A 7,583-nucleotide genomic window follows, 5' to 3' on the forward strand; every position below is an offset into this window, starting at 1 on the left:
AGTGATTGTTGACAGCCGAATGTCCACATTGATAGCTTGCATGGGTCTCAGATTCTTCATGGGCTCATAGACGTCCTTGTAGATGAACTCCTGCTCCATGCACCAGTATCTCCTGCCCTCTATCTCTTCATCCCTTGGAACATCTTCATACCAGTTCTTCATGCGGATAGCGGAATAAGAGACTGGGTCCATGGCCTTGTAGTTCTCCCTCACTTCCTTGTTCTTCCGCCTTGAAGCGACGGACTTGCGAGGTGCATTGGGTGCAAACTCGTCACTAGATCGATCATGCCTTGAGCGTCTCCGACCACCCCGAGAAGCACCACCTGTGAGAAGCAAAGGCGGGTAGCAAAGAGAAGGTAATGCTCATAAGTCATGTAAGATACGATAATATACTCGAGAAACATGCTATAAGTCGGTACAAATCTAGACATGATAGATTGAAGCAAAAACTGCAGCGGCGATGAAGCTCCAGGCCGGATAATCCGGCGTCCCCAGGGGGCGGATAATCCGGCCGGGCCGGATAATCCGGCCAGCGCGGGGGCCGGATAATCCGGCCCTGCGAAAGTTGCAGTTTTCCAATCAAAAGCTTGTCTAAGACTAGATCGGCCTCATAGCATGCAAGAGGAGTACACTACACGTGATTTGGAACAACTAGACACCAATTCCACCAAGAAAATAGCACATATAAAACACAACATCTAGGGTTAGAGATTGTGAATCATACCCACATCCATTGTGGAAACCGCTTGGAGGAGAAGGTAGCTAGGGAGGAGATGCACCCGATCCACCCAAGAACTCCGAGAGGGGGCGGACGGAGCGTCTCCGGCGAGGAGGAGGAGGTCCGGCGATCTTGAGAGGAGAAAGAGGAGAGAGAGGCGCGTGGGGGGTGGTGTGAACCGTTTGCCCCCCCGCGGCCTCGACCTCAACCCTTTCAAGATCTGCCCAGGCCGGATAATCCGGCCCTAGCTTAGGGCGGATAATCCGGCCGGGCCGGATTTTCCGGTTTCTCCTGGGGCCGGATTATCCGGGGTTCTGGAAAATTCCAGAATCACCGGGAATCCGGCCCATCTTTCGTTGGTTATTTGCATGACCCATATGTGATACAATAATGTATCACGTCACATATAAGGTGCAAATTTACCAATAAGATGGAGCAACCTAGATCATCCGACCGAAACACCTCAAACTCCAAGTTTTTACCAAACATGACAAATGAGCAAGATGGAAATGGCTTATAGGAGAGAGTAGGCTTAGGTTTTAGAAGATACAAACTGTTAATGGTACATGGTCACTCAAGTTTGCAAGATATGAGCAAATAAGGCCAAACTAGAGTGATTTCCCATAAGAACATGGAGTTGTCAAATAAAAGGCGATGAAGATCCAAATAACTCCAACTCTTCACAAAGAAGAGTGTGGTGGCCTAGGCCACCATATATGAGTGTTGTGGCATGGCACCGCGAAGATATATCTTGGGTCCAAGCCACTACTCATCATTGAAGCTCACATATCAACATATGATATAAAGAGAATGATTTCTTTAATGTTGGCATTATGGGGGAGGGATAGCTCAATACTTTAAACCGCACTCCCCTATTTCCATGCCCACATCTAAACCAAATAAAGTTTTGAGACGAAGGTGTGTTTGCAAGATGGTCAAGCTATACTCCTTGAATCGATGATATTTAGCTCATTCCTCAAATAAGTGAACCTTGCTTCATCAAGAGGCTTCGTGAATATATCGGCAAGTTGATCTTTGGTAGGAACATAGATGAGCTCAATATCACCACGGGCAACATGATCCCTAATGAAATGATTCCGGATCTCAATATGCTTCGTTCTTGAATGTTGCACCGGATTATAGGCAATCTTGATAGCACTTTCATTGTCACATAATAGAGGCACTTTGTCACAAATGACACCGTATTCCTTTAAAGTTTGCCTCATCCATAACAATTGAGTGCATCCACTTGCGGCGGCAACATATTCGGCTTCGGCGGTGGAGAGAGATATACAATTTTGCTTCTTAGATGACCAACACACCAAGGACCTACCAAGAAATTGGCAAGCCCCGGAGGTTGATTTCCTATCATCCTTGTCTCCCGCCCAATCCGCATCGGTGTACCCATTGAGAATAAAACTTGAGCCTTTGGGGTACCAAATACCATATCTTGGGGTATCAACCAAATATCGAAAGATTCTCTTGAGAGCTATCATGTGGCTCTCCTTAGGAGAAGCTTGATACCTTGCACACACACCAACACTCAACACTATGTCCGGTCTAGATGCACAAAGGTAAAGCAAGGATCCAATCATGGAGCGATATACCTTTTGATCCACCTCTTTACCATTGGGATCAAGTGCAAGATGACATTTGGTAACCATAGGAGTGGCAACACCTTTCATCTCGGTCATCTTGAACCTCTTGAGCATGTCTTGGAGATATTTTGCTTGGTTGATGAAGGTTCCTCCTCTCAATTGCTTGATCTCAAAACCAAGGAAGAACTTCATCTCTCCCATCATAGACATCTCAAACCTATCGGTCATAAGCTTTGAGAATTCATCATTGAAAGCTTTGTTAGTAGAGCCAAAGATAATATCATCAACATATAATTGGCAAACGAAAAGCTCCCCATTGACCCTCTTAGTAAAAAGAGTGGGATCGATTAGCCCAACATCAAACCCACGGTCTACCAATAATTCCTTAAGGTGCTCATACCAAGCTCTAGGAGCTTGTTTGAGACCATAAAGAGCTTTATCGAGCTTGTAGACATGGTTAGGGAAGTTGAGATCCTCGAACCCCGGGGGTTGCTTAATGATACGTCTCCGACGTATCGATAATTTCTTATGTTCCATGCCACATTATTGATGTTATCTACATGTTTTATGCACACTTTATATCATATTCGTGCATTTTCTGGAACTAACCTATTAACAAGATGCCGAAGTGCCGCTTGTTGTTTTCTGCTGTTTTTGGTTTCAGTAAATCCTAGTAAGGAAATATTCTCGGAATTGGACGAAATCAAAGCCCGGAGGCCTATTTTTCCACGAAGCTTCCGAAGTCCGAAGACGAAACGAAGAGGGGCCACGGGGTGGCCAAACCCTAGGGCGGCGCGGCCCCACCCTCGGCCGCGCCGGCCTGTGGTTTGGGCCCCCGTGCCGCCTCTTGACTTGCCCTTCCGCCTACTTAATAGCCTCCGTGACGAAACCCCCGACACCGAGAGCCACGATACGGAAAACCTTCCGAGACGCCGCCAACGCCGATCCCATCTCGGGGATCCAGGAGATCGCCTCCGGCACCCTCGCCGGAGAGGGGAATCATCTCCCGGAGGACTCTACGCCGCCATGGTCGCCTCCGGTGTGATGAGTGAGTAGTCTACCCCCGGACTATGGGTCCATAGCAGTAGCTAGATGGTTGTCTTCTCCCCATTGTGCTATCATTGTCGGATCTTGTGAGCTGCCTAACATGATCAAGATCATCTATCTGTAATTCTATATGTTGCGTTTGTTGGGATCCGATGAATAGAGAATACTTGTTATGTTGATTATCAAAGTTATACCTACGTGTTGTTTATGATCTTGCATGCTTTCCGTTACTAGTAGATGCTCTGGCCAAGTAGATGCTTGTAACTCCAAGAGGGAGTACTTATGCTCGATAGTGGGTTCATGCCCGCATTGACACCTGGGACGAGTGACGAAAGTTCTAAGGTTGTGTTGTGCTGTTGCCACTAGGGATAAAACATTGATGCTATGTCTAAGGATGTAGTTGTTGATTACATTACGCACCATACTTAATGCAATTGTCTCGTTGCTTTGCAACTTAATACCGGAGGGGTTCGGATGATAACCCGAAGGTGGACTTTTTAGGCATAGATGCGGTTGGATGGCGGTCTATGTACTTTGTCGTAATGCCCAATTAAATCTCACTATACTCATCATGATATGTATGTGCATGGTCATGCTCTCTTTATTTGTCAATTGCCCAACTGTAATTTGTTCACCCAACATGCTTGTTTGTCTTATGGGAGAGACACCTCTAGTGAACTGTGGACCCCGGTCCAATTCTCTTTACTCGAAATACAATCTATCGCAATACTTGTTCTACTCGTTTTCTCGCAAACAATCATCTTCCACACAATACGGTTAATCCTTTGTTACAGCAAGCCGGTGAGATTGACAACCTCACTGTTTCGTTGGGGCAAAGTACTTTGGTTGTGTTGTGCAGGTTCCACGTTGGCGCCGGAATCCTCGGTGTTGCGCCGCACTACATCCCGCCGCCATCAACCTTCAACGTGCTTCTTGACTCCTCCTGGTTCGATAAACCTTGGTTTCTTCCGAGGGAAACTTGCTGCTGTACGCATCACACCTTCCACTTGGGGTTCCCAACGAGCGTGTGCTTTACGCGTCATCAAGCTAAATTTCTGGCGCCGTTGCCGGGGACATCAAGATACGCTGCAAGGGGAGTCTCCACTTCTCAATCTCTTTACTTTGTTTTTGTCTTGCTTAGTTTTATTTACTACTTTGTTTGCTGCACTAAATCAAAATACAAAAAAATTAGTTGCTAGTTTTACTTTACTTGCTATCTTGTTTGCTATATCAAAAACACAAAAAAATTAGTTTACTTGCATTACTTTATCTAGTTTGCTTTATTTACTGTTGCTAAAATGGCCAACGCTGAAAATACTAGGTTGTGTGACTTCACAACCACAAATAATAATGATTTCTTATGCACACCTATTGCTCCACCTGCTACTACAGACAGAATTCTTTGAAATTAAACCTCGCTTTACTCGAATCTTGTTATGCGAGAGCAATTTTCCGGTGTTAGTTCCGATGATGCTGCTGCCCATCTTAATAATTTTGTTGAACTATGTGAAATGCAAAAATATAAAGATGTAGATGGTGATATTATTAAACTAAAATTGTTCCCTTTCTCATTAAGAGGAAGAGCTAAAGATTGGTTGCTATCTCTGCCTAAGAATAGTATTGATTCATGGACTAAATACAAGGATGCTTTTATTGGTAGATATTATCCCCCTGCTAAAATTATATCTTTGAGGAGTAGCATAATGAATTTTAAACAATTAGATACTGAACATGTTGCTCAAGCTTGGGAAAGAATGAAATCTCTGGTTAAAAATTGCCCAACCCATGGACCGACTACTTGGATGATCATCCAAACCTTCTATGCAGGACTAAATTTTTCTTCACGGAATTTATTGGATTCAGCTGCTGGAGGTACCTTTATGTCCATCACTCTTGGTGAAGCAACAAAGCTTCTTGATAATATGATGATCAACTACTCTGAATGGCACACGGAAAGAGCTCCACAAGGTAAGAAGGTAAATTCTGTCGAAGAAACCTCTTCCTTGAGTGATAAGATTGATGCTATTATGTCTATGCTTGTGAATGATAGGACTAATATTGATCCTAATAATGTTCCATTAGCTTCATTGGTTGCACAAGAAGAACATGTTGATGTAAACTTCATTAAAAATAATAATTTCAACAACAATGCTTACCGGAACAATTCTAGTAACAACTATAGGCCATATCCTTATAATAATGGCAACGGCTATGGTAATTCTTATGGGAATTCTTACAACAATAATAGGAGTTCACCCCCTGGACTTGAAGCCATGCTTAAAGAATTTATTAGTACACAAACTGCTTTTAACAAATCTGTTGAAGAAAAGCTTGGGAAAATTGATATACTTGCTTCTAAAGTCGATAGTCTTGCTTGCTGATGTTGATCTTTTGAAATCAAAAGTTTTGCCTAATGAGAATCATCATAATAAAATTGTTACTACAGCAAATGCCATTCAAGTTAGAATTAATGAGAATATAAGATTAATGGCTGAACTGCGTGCTAGGTGGGATAGAGAAGAAAATGAAAAACTAGCTAAAGAGAAGAATGTAGCTAAAGTTTGGACTATTACCACCACTAGTAATGTTAATGCTACACATGTTGCTACACCTCCTACTAATACTAATAAAAGAATTGGTGTTAGCAATGTTTCCACTTCTAATGCAAAGCGCGAGAAACCGCCTGAAACCGCTAAAACTCGCTGAAACTGCCTGTGATAAAGCTCGCTGAAATTTTTTCCAACATTGGGGATGATGATCCCATTGCTTTAGATTATAATGGTTTGAATTTTGATGATTGCCACATCTCTGAAGTTATAAAGTTCTTGCAAAAACTTGCTAAAAGTCCTAATGCTAGTGCTATAAATTTGGCTTTCACGCATCATATTACTAATGCTCTCATAAAAGCTAGAGAAGAGAAACTAGAGCGTGAAGCCTCTATTCCTAAAAATCTAGAGGATGGTTGGGAGCCCATCATTAAGATGAAGGTTAAAGATTTTGATTGTAATGCTTTATGTGATCTTGGTGCAAGTATTTCTGTTATGCCTAAGAAAATTTATAATATGCTTGACTTGCCACCGCTGAAAAATTGTTATTTGGATGTTAATCTTGCTGATCATTCTACAAAGAAACCTTTGGGTAAAGTTGATAATGTTCGCATTACCGTTAACAATAACCTTGTCCCCGTTGATTTTGTTGTCTTGGATATTGAATGCAATGCATCTTGTCCCATTATATTGGGAAGACCTTTTCTTCGAACTCGTTGGTGCTATCATTGATATGAAGGAAGGTAATATAAAATATCAATTTCCTCTCAAGAAAGGTATGGAACACTTCCCTAGAAAGAGAATGAAGGTACCTTTTGATTCTATTATGAGAACAAATTATGATGTTGACACTTCGTCTCTTGATAATACTTGATACACACTTTCGCGCCTAGCTGAAAGGCGTTAAAGAAAAGCGCTTATGGGAGACAACCCATGTTTTTACCTACAGTACTTTGTTTTTATTTTGTGTCTTGGAAGTTGTTTACTACTGTAGCAACCTCTCCTTATCTTAGTTTTGTGTTTTGTTGTGCCAAGTTAAGCCGTTGATAGAAAAGTAAGTACTAGATTTGGATTACTGCGCAGTTCCAGATTTCTTTGCTGTCACGAATCTGGGTCCATCTCCCTGTAGGTAGCTCAGAAAATTAAGCCAATTTACGTGCATGATCCTCAGATATGTACGCAACTTTTATTAAATTTGAGAATTTTCATTTGAGAAAGTCTGGTGCCATTTTAAAATTCGTCAATACGAACTGTTCTGTTTTGACAGATTCTGCCTTTTATTTCGCATTGCCTCTTTTGCTATGTTGGATGAATTTCTTTGATCCACTAATGTCCAAGTAGCATTATGCAATGTCCAGAAGTATTAAGAATGATTGTGTCACCTCTGAATATGTTAATTTTTATTGTGCACTAACCCTCTAATGAGTTGTTTCGAGTTTGGTGTGGAGGAAGTTTTCAAGGATCAAGAGAGGAGTATGATGCAACATGATCAAGGAGAGTGAAAGCTCTAAGCTTGGGGATGCCCCGGTGGTTCACCCCTGCATATATCAAGAAGACTCAAGCGTCTAAGCTTGGGGATGCCCAAGGCATCCCCTTCTTCATCGACAACATTATCAGGTTCCTCCCCGAAACTATATTTTTATTCCATCACATCTTATGTGCTTTTTCTTGGAG

The sequence above is a fragment of the Lolium rigidum genome, chromosome 6, assembly GCF_022539505.1.
Source record: "Lolium rigidum isolate FL_2022 chromosome 6, APGP_CSIRO_Lrig_0.1, whole genome shotgun sequence".
Lineage (NCBI taxonomy): Eukaryota > Viridiplantae > Streptophyta > Magnoliopsida > Poales > Poaceae > Lolium > Lolium rigidum.